Source organism: Hibiscus syriacus, unplaced genomic scaffold (assembly GCF_006381635.1).
Source record: "Hibiscus syriacus cultivar Baekdansim isolate YM2019G1 unplaced genomic scaffold, ASM638163v2 tig00015498_pilon, whole genome shotgun sequence".
Classification (NCBI taxonomy): Eukaryota; Viridiplantae; Streptophyta; class Magnoliopsida; order Malvales; family Malvaceae; genus Hibiscus; species Hibiscus syriacus.
The window spans coordinates 470,505-484,187 of record NW_024062367.1 but is presented as its reverse complement, the minus strand read 5'-3'; the positions used below and the strand labels follow the sequence as shown (position 1 = coordinate 484,187).

The following is a 13,683-nucleotide window of genomic DNA, read 5'->3' as shown; positions in this document are numbered from 1 at the left end:
TCAGCACTTACCTCGTAGTCAGAGTAAATGCTTGCAGGGCAAGAAGAACTGATTTTCTCTTTTGGAATGATGGGTCAATAAGGTTGCCATCACTATCAAACTTAGGAGACTGATGCATTCAAGAAAAACTCTTTGTTGATAAAATGAAGATCAAGACGAACCCCAATTTGGCGATAATGATACTGTGCCCGCGCACCACCTAAACTTCCAGCAACAGTTACGATGGCAGCAGCTTTATCAGCCCAACTTTGGTGGTCGAGAAGCCCAGTCCATTGCATTCTTCAGGAGTGCTGGTAAAGTGCAGAAAATAATATAGTTAATGGCGATCAAGAGATCCGACTAAACTGTTCACGGTATTCAAAACTCGACCTTTACATTGTAGACCTTACACATGAGAAAGTACCCAACTCATTCAAGTAGCATTCTTTCAACTTGCAGTGCGAAATGGTTTTGAACTACATGGAGACCTCAAAAGGCTTATGTTTAATCAAAATTCTTCACACGAAAGAATTTGAAAGAAACGAATCCAAATCTAGGCTGTCTATTCTACCATTTGAATATTAATGCTTTGAGTTTCTCTTCTTAAGATGCATCATAATTATACTGTTAAATACTTGTGCAAATGCAAAGAAATACTAAAACATTCACTCTTTACTTACATCTTCAGCTAAAGAGTTTTAAACTGTTACTCATCAAATTCATATACCAACAATCACCCCAACCTCACAATTCCTTCCACGTGGTCGAAATTAAGACTTTTTTTCTCTTTAAACGGAAACTTGAACTTAGATGAAATGTCGAATTGTTTTGATTTACAAAAAGTGCATAGAAAAGTGGAGACGTGACTGATTACAGTGTATAGCGTGGTATAAGTTACAGAAAAATAATAAAGAAACGAGCTCCCAAAAAACCATGTAGCCAAGAAATAAAATACAATGCAAGGAGAATGCTTTGAGGTAATACCAGTAACAGAGTAGTTGTACTCTGGGGAAGCAAAGAGGAAGCTATCAGCGGCCAAAATCCTCTGCCTGAAAGCCTCAACAACCGGCGGATACTTGCCATCAACCTCGAGATCAGGTTGAGCATAGGAAGTGATGAGATCTCAACGAAATCAATCTCAATCCCATCAATTTCCTGCTTAGTTATCTCCATAGCTGAAACAAAACAGGACCCAAATCAATATTTCCCAGAAACAAAAACAAGAACATTCCTTTAGACGTCAGTTTGCATGGACATTACCGTAACGAATTAAGGCTCTGTTGTAAGAGCCTTTCCTCAAAGACCCACAAAGGCAGCCACTTTGATCACCGGTTTTACTGCTGCCATGGATTCCATCGTCTCTTTTTGAAACTTTCCAGACCTCTGGTCGGCTTTACCGAGTGACTTACTAATTGTGTATGGCTTGTATATATAGAGTTGATCTGGTAGTGCGAGATTTATGACCGTCCGATTAAAATAATTGAATGTAGCTAGCTGGTGAGTTTATGACCGTCCGATTAAAATAATGGGTGGTAGGAGACAAGACATAATGGGCATTGAATTAGACCCCATCAGGTACGATTGAACTAAAATGTGTATCACGTGAAAAATTAGCGATAGCTAATCAGATACATAAATGATGAATCCATTTAATCACACTAAAAAGAAAAGGTTGTTTTTCTAAAAGATTTTATATTCAAATAATTATAACATCAAATGATGAATGATTTTTAAGTAAATTTTTATTTTTTTACTAAATTTTCGAAAATAATATTGGTAATTAACATTATCAATTTATAATACTAACATTATAAATTTGTAATAAAATGATTTTCTACCGTTATCTCTGTTAAATTAATAAAGTGATGGCATTAATAAAAAGATAAATATTAATTTTACCCTTAAACTATTGTTAAATATCAAATATACTCTTAAACTAATTTTAAACTATTGTTAAAATTTGTCTCTAGATTTCTTGGGTGCAATTTGGTGTGCAATTTAGTATCTAACTCCTTTTTGGTGCAATTATGTGTACGACAACATAATTTAAGATTATGGAACCATAGGGAATAGACTAATCAAAATATTATAAAATAATAATTTTTGATTAAACGCAATATAAAATATCAATTTTTTTAACATTTTCGGTTGAATCGAAAATGTTACAAAGAATGTGTGCAATCAAAAAATAATAAAAAAGAGCTAACATCTTAGGTTACTCCTAATAAAAAATATTATGTTTTTTATAACATTTTCGACTACAATTTATGTTTTGGTCATTCTTTAATCTTAACCTTAAATTACATTATTGTCCCTTAAACATTCTCCGTCAAAAGGTATAGTAACCTTAAAACAAAGGAGATTAATTATTAACAAGCTAATTAATTATGATATGAACCGATCAAGTGGTTTCAATGATAAAAGAAAATTTATTCTTTTAGATCCTAATTTGAGCAATTACATTTGAGGATACGTGTGCGTTGTCAACAAGTTGATAAAATTCTAAATAGATATTACCTTGTAAAGGAGACGACTGCGTCCACTTAGGGGGTTCATATTGTTTTAATCGAATTAACCGACCGAATCAAATTAGTTCAGTTAATTCGATCGGTCACCAAATTAGTTCGATCGACCACTAAATTAGTTCGATCGGGAGAAACGATTATATTTTTTCAATATTCAGTTAATGATTAATTCAGTTCAAATCGGATAATTAATCGATTTAGTTGAATTAACCAAAATTATTAGATATTAAATATTTATTAAATACATATTTTAAGTTTAATCCGTTAAGAATTAAGATCTAATTATTTTTTAACCATAGTAGAATCATTGAATTATCAATACCTAATTCAATTTTAACCCAAATAAAAATAATTTCTATTATATTCAAATTAATCTAATTAAAAAATTATTAATTTTTTTTTGTTAATTTGATTAATTTTAGAAATAATCGAACTTTATTCAGTTCGATTAATATTTTAAAAAATATCATTTGATTAATGGTTAGAAAATTCAATTAATAAAATTTGATTCGATCAGTGATCGAATTACCGTTTGAGCACGCGCACTTATTCTATCCATCCCATCACACAATTATCGACGTGATCCCAGTTAATTTCTTTATGTCATTTCCAACAACAAATTGAGAGGCTTATAACAATTTCTTCATTTGAAAGTCTTGAGATAGAACCCTATCATTCCAGCCGGTTGTAGGGTTGTATTGAAACATATGAAATAATAATTTATGACCATTTTCTTCTTCTTAAAAAAATACAGTTTCCTAATGAACCGTCAATAACAACAGTGACACAGTTTAGTATTATATTTATACTTTACCATCAGCAAGCTTGTATACGTCTTCAGTTGCTCTAATAAACTCATTTATTTAATACCAAATCTGATTTCACTTTTAAAATATTAAATTATACATAATTGTTGTATAAAAACCCCAATTTCCATTAATGGCTTAGAATTTCGTACTGCAATCACATGTCCTACTCGTACAATCAAACTTTACATTTGATTAGTGATCTCAGCATTTTCACCATTAAAGTTTAGGAGTCCATTGGCATTAATCACTCGGACAATATTGAATTTGAACAAAGAGGCTTATTAAAAAGCCTTAAAAATATTTATAAATGAATTTGTTCATAAATACAAATACAATTGAATTGAAATTACTGGTCAAAAGAAATGAACATAATTTTTTAAGAAAAATAAAATAAAATTTCTGAGGTATCTAATCTACAAAAATATAGTTTGAGAATTGAGCAGTTATTTCATAATTAAACCAAAGGAAAATGAGTTCTCTAATTGATGTCATTAAAGAGTGGCGATCTGTGTTCTTGAAAAGCAGAGAAGTTGTGTTCTTGAAGCGTCATTTTCCTCCACCCAATTTTATTCATTGCATCTACACTTGCCAGCCTATGTAGGGGTTTTGTTTGAACTCATTCAACAGTTCCTGGACCTAATTAAAGTCTTGACAGAAATAAGATACAAGCATCATATCTTTCATAAAGATGGTTCAAAGTTGGAAGACAAATTCAAAGCTTCCAGGTTAAAGAAAACCAATGGCAAACAACAGTAACAACGTTGCCATTGTCTTTGGGGTTACTGGTCTTGTCGGAAGAGAGTTGGCCAAGAGGCTTATCTCGAAACCCAAGTGGAAGGTCTATGGGGTAGCACGAAATCCCGAGATCATACCGATCAACAGAACCAGCTACCATTTCATATCATGCGACCTTTTGGATCCATTCGAAACCGAGCAGAAGCTATCGATGTCGCACGATGCGACGCACGTTTTTTGGGTCACTTGGGCTAGCTAGCCAGTTTCCTCTGGATACACCAGAGTGTTGTGAGCAGAACAAGGAGATGATGTCTAATGCCTTGAATGCCGTGCTCCCCATAGCGAAGGGATTGAAGCATTTCGCACTTCAAACAGGGATGAGTCATTATGTTATGTGCCTTCGAATGCGAAAAGATTCATTTGTTCGACGAAGAATGGCCGAGGCCGAGTGGGAGCTCCAGCTTTTACTATGTCCTCGAAGATTTGCTCCATGAGAGATTGGGTGGTAAGGTGGCTTGGACCGTGCATAGACCCGGCTTGTTGATGGGTGGTTCCAATAGGACGTTGTTCAATTTCATAGGTAGTTTATGTGTTTACGGTGCTATTTGCAAACACTTGAACCTCCCTTTCGTGTTTGGAGGGTCAACCGAGTGCTGGGAAGAGAGTTACATCGACGGCTCCGACGCGAGACTCGTCGCCGAGCGACAAATTTGGGCAGCCACCGCATGCGAAGACGGAGGAGTGTGTTCCGATGGCGAGGCGTTTACTGCGATAAATGGTTCGAGTTTTAGGTGGAAGGAGATATGGCCAATACTGGGGAAGAAACTTGGAGTCAGAGTGCCGGAAGAGATGGTTATGGAGGGTTTTTGGTATGGAAAAGCCATGGGAGACAAGAAGCAAGAATGGGAAGAAATCGTTGTTGGTCGTCACCCAACCTAATTCAAGATACCGTGCTGGCAACTTCTCCAACTTCAGCAAAAAGAACAAAATTTTTGAAAGGCGGCACCTTTCTTCGCCTCAGCACCTGATCAAAATCGCCTCACCCAGACCAAAATGAGCACTTCACCCTCGTCTCGCCTCGCCTCGCCTCGATTTAGCATGAAGGTGCGCCTCGGGCGAGTCTTTTTAAACATTGGTCGTACGTTACACAGGCTATCACCTTTAAGTTTCTCAACTTGCTCCAAATAAAACTTAACTGGTGGTGACCCTTCTACGTTGTCGGAGATTAGGGACGGAAGGAAGAGAGACGACGGGGGATTTAATTTTTTTTTTTTGAACTTCTCTTTCTTTCTTTTTTTTTTTTAAAAATATTTTTATTATTAAAAATAAAAAAATAAAAAACTTAAAAATATAACGGAGAAAATATTATACATTTATTTTTAATAAAAGATTTTTTAAATACCTAAAGTCATTTTAAAATATAATTTAGACATTTAATTTTTTATTAAGCCTTGAGATAAATACAAGTACCAACGCAGTTGTAAAAAAAAATTCTACAACCTTAACATATAAGCATTGTGAGAAACAAAAGGTTTATGTAAATTAGCATTACATCAAGAGGATGCAAAATAAAGCACATGCATTTTGATCTATAGAAAACCTTGTGTATGTGACTGAATATTATTATATGATTAACATTAAGATAGTATGTTGTAAACGTTTCATTGGAGGTTAACAGGGAATCCTAATCGCAGAGTTGTGATCCCTCAACAGTGCAAATTTAATTAAACATGTCGTACGCGTAAGCTAATTAGATAAATCACACACTTATAATTAAAGCTGTATCAGAATTTTAGTTGAATGTTTAATTTGAATGAATAAAATTAATAAAGCTTAACAATCACAAACGAGTTTCAATATATATTTCAATGTGATTGCCGCTATCATGTATTTCTTGTTAAGTTTTATTATTTTATTCCATTAGATAAATGCTAGACCACATAGATTATTTATGAAAATAGATATAAAACTATAATGATTATACATAAATCATTATGTATTTAATATATTTATTTCACGATCTGTGATATGGACCATTAGGCTACGTAAATTATCCCTAAGTTTCACAGATGGCTTTGACTACTGAGATAGAACCCCTCGAGGGTTTCATAATTTAGAGATCTCCTACGGAAGCTGCTCTCAACCTAGTGTTGTGGACAGCCTACTATCTTCCCTCTCCTTACCCCATTACATATGAAAACATGGGACAACCATTTTTTGATACGTCGACATCCAAAGGCAGCCTTAACATACCACTTTCAGCATTAAGAGCGGTACTTGCTACATCGAGCAAAAGAGACATTTTATTCAATTTGAGCTTTAAAAGTAACGAATCTAACATCCTTAAGCTCGTAGGGGAGGAGGGGGGTTATTCTACAATAGCCCGTGTAATATTATAAAGCTTAAATCTGGCAGTATACATAATAAGATTTAATAGGGCAATGAGCGGCAGAATTTACAAGGAATGCATGTCATGTGATGGCACTAATATTCCGTTTGCTCGGATTTTAAAGCTGCACCGGATGATGCATGGCTCCCGTTCTCAAGGTAAAGACTATTTGCAACTATGGAATCACTAACCAACCCAACCTCAACATCATCGAAGTTGAGTGCCACTCTGGTCCTCCGAGTACTACAAGCATTGAACCCAATGCTGGCATCATTAGTTTAGTACATCACGAAAAGAATTGGTAACCTAAAAGTGAAGAAAACATACCCATTCAAGTGATTGTTGATGGAGGTTAGGTCTTTCGACGGGCTCTGAAAGGCACGGGTACTCTCCAACACAAGCATAATAGCTTCTCGAGCTATGCGAGATTAGAGCATCCATCTGCATATGAAAACAAAATAAGAAACAGGGTTCAAATTTTTTACCTAAATCTTTGGAAAACTAAAGGGTCTTTCTTCTTTTTCCCCTTTAGTATTGGCCCCTTTCAAGAGTGCTTGCATTTTCAAAGAAACAGTCGAGTTGTAGTAGTTGTCAAATACACCTCTTCCATTTTGTCTAGAGAAGATGGTCAAATCTTAAATTTACCAGACTAGGTTTCTAGTAAATCAAAATTTGATCACTTACGTCAACCCAATGGTAAAAAAAATAAAATAAGAACCTTGGATGCTCGCAGTGGAGACACATATACGTTGTGCTTTGCAGATACTTTCATTGGCGACATATCAGGGAGACTTGGAAAAGAAGTGACTTTAGGTGATCCAGGCATGGACCTAACCAGTCAATGAAGAGAGAATAAGCAAATTAGAACGGCTTGCATAAGCTACAAGGACAGTATATAATTATACCCTCTTCTCTTAATGGAAAAAAATCGAAAGGTTTACCATCATTACTGTTGGTTTCAGGGACCTGAGTCGTTCTGGCAGGACCAAGTTCTTCAACCAAATGTTTTACCGTAGGAATGAATTTTTTATTGTAAAATACGATAATACTAACATGATCCTGCCCAGCTCTCTGTTTAGATAATTAAATGGTAAGAAAGAACACTCAAAAAGCAAGCAGCGCAAAAAATAGAGGTAAGACATTATACCCCGTTCTGTTGCATTGATGATCTGTCAACAAATACACTGCTGTAAACTTCGGGCTTACATTGTGGTTGCTTCTTATAGTTGCCAATAATTTCTTTAAAAGAAAGCTCCAACTGAGAAATCTGCAGGCCAGTCATTCAGGGTTTAAGGTTAAAAACTGCAGATAAAGTTAACAGCATCTAAAAGTTCTCATAAGAACGAACCTTGGCTACTGCATAGAAACAACAAAGGATGATCTGGTCAATGTGACGATTAAAGAACAGAGATGTCCATTGGCTAAGTATTTGTTGAAAAAGATCATATACTTTCTCCCTAATCTCTTGCGATAGTTGTAGCTTTTCAATCATACCATTAATCCTGACAGCAGCCAACTTATTAATCTGGGCAGTGCAAAAGGAAGCAGCATGTTAGTGACAGCAGAATGATAACAACCGAATCTAAATCGATGATAAAAGTCGGTGCACACTGGCAATTTCCACTAAAGAACTTGTAACAAGGGATAATTACATTTAAAATGAGTACTAATTGCCATACTTTTTGCGACAGTATAAGCAACCATAAAGCACACCACAGTTATGCATAATTTAAGCAAATAGATGGAACTTGAAAGCCTAATTTATCTATTTTTTGATACCTTGCTAAAAAATATATTTATTCCCGTTTCAGCACATGTTTCTCCTCCACCACCTGGGTTAGGCCGTGCTGGGCTACAAACAAGAACCCAAAAATAAAATTACGTAAGCAAGTGCAAATAGTTTAGGTTTTCTACTTCCCTTTAAACTTGCACCAAACAACATACCTGGCAAACGCAGATTGCAAATGAACCTTCCGAAGGCCTAATAGACGACTTTTCACTGGTGATGTAAACGAATTCCGTTCAACCAATACACTCCTGTAGTCTGTGCATAATCTCTTCGGAGACCTGACATCCACATTTTGACTGAAAAGCAACAAAACATGACTGTTCAGGATAGAATCAAATTTACACTTGCAAGAAAGAATAACTGTAATCAAATCCTACTAACACAATCGACTACAGTAAGCAAGAAATTCAGCATACCAGTTGAAAAGTTTTCCATATCTGAATATAACAACTGGTAAAACTAAAAGCTAGTAGCTACTAACGATTCATACCTAAGATTGAGCTGCCAAAACTACTTGGCAATGTTCTTGCTTCTGCAAAGAAGGCATGTTGTAACACCTCGGAAAGTTGATTTGCATTGCAATTGCATCCAAAGATGGCATCGGTTGTGCCAATAAGCCAAGACGATTATTTCAGCAGATAGAGCAGCCTGGCAACTATCAAAGTATTGTACAGTGAGGAGCCTTTATCCCACACCATGCTCTCCAAAGCCTCTCCTCCAGTGAATTAGATGCCGCCTCAGTTTCTCTTGTAGAGTTCTTCATGTCTAATGAAACTCTCTATCACCTTGCTTATCAAAGGCTTGTAATACCAGTTCTATCTAGAACTGTAGGAAACACATGGTGGCAGTCTTATGTGTAGCTAGCACTAGTTCAGCAGAACAAGCAAGCATACATCTGTGAAACCTCTCATAGTAACAACGAGTCAAATTAGGTGCATGTAATATTTGGACCTCTGCCGTACACATAGCTTCCAGAACCCTATAGTATAACTTGAGTGCTTCCAGCCTTCGTTGTTCCATCCATATATTATCCATCAGGTTTGCACTTTGAAGGCTTCCGGTTACACTAACTTCATGATTACTGGGAAATATTGCCTCCAATATTATATGAGCCCTCTCCGTATACATCATTAGTAACATCCTTGTCACATGCTGAAAAAAACGCTGCAACTCTGCTGAGGGTCTTGAAGGAAGTGAACAAACAAAAGTACGAAGCCATTTGGCAGTTGTCATTGCACTGCTGACAGGTAGCTGCCATCTTTCCGTTAGTTGGCCAAGGACAACATTTGCACGAGATGCACGATAACAAGGAGGAGACAGTGGGCTTGAGATTGTCTTTGATGGTGAAGCCATTGAATCAAATTTTCTCTACGCAAAACAAATAAAATGTTAGATAAAGTGACCGCTCCATTAGGCATAAAAACTCACAAAGGAGATATGAGAACACACCTTGATGCCAATGATATTATCATCCCCTCCTGACAAGCTCCCAAAACCAAGTAAACTACCTTGGTCGCTTATGAACAGCCTCATCCAATCACCGCGATTACAAATTGCATCATCATAATCCTTTTCAAATACTCAAATTGGATGAAAAAGATTGTTCCCCAGTAAACCTTCAAAATAGATCAAGCCATCTGCAGCAAAGAAGAGATAAAGAAGCAAACCAAATAAAAGCATGCTGCCCAAATTACATCCATGACTTTTGTAACAAACCTATATTAATATTTTCCATTGTTTCAGTTTTGCAATCAGACGCTGGACATGGCTTTTTTTTCAATATATCTACTATTAGTTTATTGGCCATCTTCATTGTCGTCCCTCAAAATCATCTTCTGAAGCATCATACATGTTGCAAAGTGATGCAAGCAAGTCGACACCTTTGTCAGCTTTCTTAACTAAAAGATCAAATGACAAAGAAATCACAATAGGGAATGACAACTTTATCCCCACCAGGAAAGGAATAGAAACAGTAAAAGGATAAGTGCTAAACACCAGTGAGAATAAAAAATGTGTTCTCTTTATCAATAAGATGCATAGATCTAAACTTTTACTGCACAAAAGAGCAGATAATTACCAAAGCGTGTAGAGTCATTGATCTTGAAGTTTCTGAAGCGAATAGGAACATGTATAATCAGAATAGCCTGTAAGAATCACAATATAATAAAGGAAACATTAACCTCATATTCGTTACGTGCTATAGTAAATGTAGTTTTCAACATTTGCATTCTGTCTGTTTAATAGTTAAAAGTTAGATTGATTCTATCTATTCCTAGGAAACATGGACACAGAAATGCAATATAAGTACAGCATGATATAGATGCAGTGATACAAAAATTTCTAAGTTAGGACATGATACAATAGTTATGGCAATAAAAGCATTCTGTCTGGTATGCATTTGAACTCGTCAGACATGCGTCCAACACTTGGACAATCCACTAACAAACTTTCCGTGCTACATTCAGAACAACCATTCCATTAAAAGAAAAATGGCATGTTATTCCATTGGAAAACCAGGTCTGCCTTCCTACAATCAAGAAAGCCACAGAAATGAGTAACTAACCAGTACAGAAAAACCATTTGCGCAAGTCACTAGATCTTTAAAACGACTGAACGCATGAACACGGAGTGCCAAAAACAGTAACCACCCAAATCGTGGCCTGAGATAAGTAATCCGGAGCACCATAGCATTTTGCTGAATATTTGCATCACTAGACAAGAAGAGTTCCCAAAATGCACGCTTGTATGACCTTTGTATCAATAATAACAGATGCACACATTAATTACTTTACAAACAAAAAAACTTAGGTTTTGAGGACACGGAAGCTCACAGAAAAATACATCATACACACTGTACAGATTCCATGTATATATTACTGACATATAAATCTGCAATCTGCCTAAATGAGAATGTCATTCATATCAAGCAATTTCGCCCCGATAATGAGGTGGGAAAAAATTGCATCTTCAGAATTATTCTCTCAAGTAGAGTTTTTTAAACAGTAACATGGGGAAGACGCATGGAGCAGAGCCAGAGTGTCTTCAAGAAGACGCATGGACTGCGGGGCATCTTCTGCATAACTCGAGGGACGCAGAGTAAGATGGTCATGCAGGAAGCTTTCGGACATGCATGCAGTTAGGGAAAGACATAGTGTCATCCAGGCGTCTTCCGATGTACATTCTAGCAATCACACTACTTGAGAAAATAATCCCACCCACTCCCTAGATGCTAATTTTTTTTCCATCACATTATCAGGCAATTTCGCCTTCATATCATTATCTTAAATTTCACCCCATTATTTATCTGACGAAATTGCAATCAAACCATGCCATAAATAAGCTGCATGACCAGTGATTCGTATAATTAGGTTATACGTCTGTGGTATGAGTGTCTGCATGCATATTTATATAATTTTAAGTTGCAAACATCTTCGATATTCCATCTTGTATAGTGCACAACCTCCCTGTGTGGGGAAAACACCAAAATATGTTCCTGCCTTGTCAATTTCAGACAGGATCAAGGCAATATAAGGAAGCACATTGTGAATCTACACACTTACAGAACATAACTGATGGCTGAAATACATTTAAAGAGTAAGCCATCAACTTTAGCACATCATTGTTATATTAAGAAAAAGAAGGAAGCATTAGAGCCATCACAAAGCTACACACAAGCATACTCTAATCTAGAACATGATATAAAAGAAAGCGCACCTACTTGCATATAAGGCTCAAGTGCACAAAATCAGCCTGCATCTCCTTTGCCTAATTGATTAATGTGACATAAGTAGTTAGTAAAATAGATGTCACATTACCACAAATTCACTATTTAGGGAAAAGGATAACAAATTTAACCATAAATCTATATTCTGTCACTACCTGAAGTCTACTCTCCCAATCTTCACCGTAAATGTTTATCAAAACAGGAGCAGCTTTTGCCATAAGTTGCGGCAACTCTTTAAAGAATCCACAATACTGCAAAACAAAAAAAGCTTGTACCGTTAAACAGACACTGATCAAACAGACACTGATCACAAAAGTACTCATAAGCATACAAATTAATAGCATCATACTCAGCTTTGAAGCTCTTAATATCTGGCAGAAGTAAAACATTTACATCAGATTCTTTCTGCATTTCCCCCACTCTTTTCACTTAGCCGCTTCAGCAAATATAAGACAACGAAAACCAAACCTCTCTGCTTTTCAAGCTAAATCCACAAATAATACAAGTAAGCTTATTTCATCCAAAATGAATTGCCTTTAGTAATTCATAAAAAGTTCAAAATATCTACCGTCATCCCAACTGCCGAAACATTAGATGGAACCAGATGTTTGGTTTGTTTGAATAGCTTCATAGCTTCTGAGCAAGTTTCTCACCCAAAGATAACCCATCTGCAAATCATGGAAATATATCATTAAACTACACATCACTGCCAAAAGGAGCAATTTTGAACTCATATTACTACCTTGCACAAATCAGTGGAATCTAGCTTCAATAGCACCGCCTCCACGCTGTTGGCAGTTGAAACTGAAGGCTTCATGTCTCCCATGTTTCTTTGAAATAACCCTAGCAGTGATTTCAAAATAACAATTTTTTTATAATTAAAGATCCGATTCCTTAAAAGTTTTATCAATAAACTCATAACCAGAAAAAGAATATAAGAAAACTTTGGCTATTATAACAAAAAAGTAAAATTCAGAAGAAAAATCAAGTTTTTTATGCTTCCGAAATTTCGAAGTACCATTCAAGAATGAAATGAAACTTACAAATTTTGGGCTTGAAATTCGATTAGGATCTACGGATCCAGTGTAGAAGAAAATCCGAGTTCAAATACTCCTAAAAACACACATCAACTTTTAAAGGATCGAGAACAATTAAAAAAAGGAGAAAGCAAAAAATATATATTTCTTGGTTAAGAAAGGCCGAAGAACCCTGAAATTCTACCTGTTTTCCCCTTTGATGTAATATATCTCTCCAATTTTGGGGCCTCTTTTATGGAAACCCTAATCAAGGAAGGATCTTTCTCTCTTTAGCGCGGGAAAATTAACCAACATTACATCAAGATAACATGCACATGGGAATGACATGCATGGGCAGCCAATTATAATTTGGCACGTCATAATGTTGGGTTGACATTTGCCGCCAAAATTGTTCAACGCCTCGCGTGACGAAGATTCCCTTTTGCAAAGGGTTGTTTTTCGCTGTTACGGCCATGTTAACGGAGACCTTCTTGGGCTCGGTTCGGCGGAGCCGTTTAATCCCTGGGATTATATCGTTGGGTCTTGGCAATTGGGCCCGTTAATTAAAAAGATTATGATTTGATTTAAACGGAAGGATTTTTGTTAGTATTTCATTTGATTTAATTTGATTACTCCTATTTCATTTGATTTAATTTGATTACTCCTTTTCAATATTTTTTATCACTTTATTTATTAAAACATTAATTTAATATTTTT

The 13,683-nt window shown here is 35.9% G+C and overlaps 3 pseudogenes; 1 reads left to right on the top strand and 2 right to left on the bottom strand.

Moving 5' to 3' along the window:
* LOC120207952 lies at nt 1-1,335 on the bottom strand (annotated as a pseudogene).
* Nucleotides 1,336-4,052: 2,717 nt separating this feature from the next.
* On the top strand, nt 4,053-5,366 carry LOC120207929 (annotated as a pseudogene).
* A 1,030-nt stretch (nt 5,367-6,396) lies between these two features.
* On the bottom strand, nt 6,397-12,776 carry LOC120207928 (annotated as a pseudogene).
* Between the last annotated feature and the right edge of the window lie 907 nt (nt 12,777-13,683).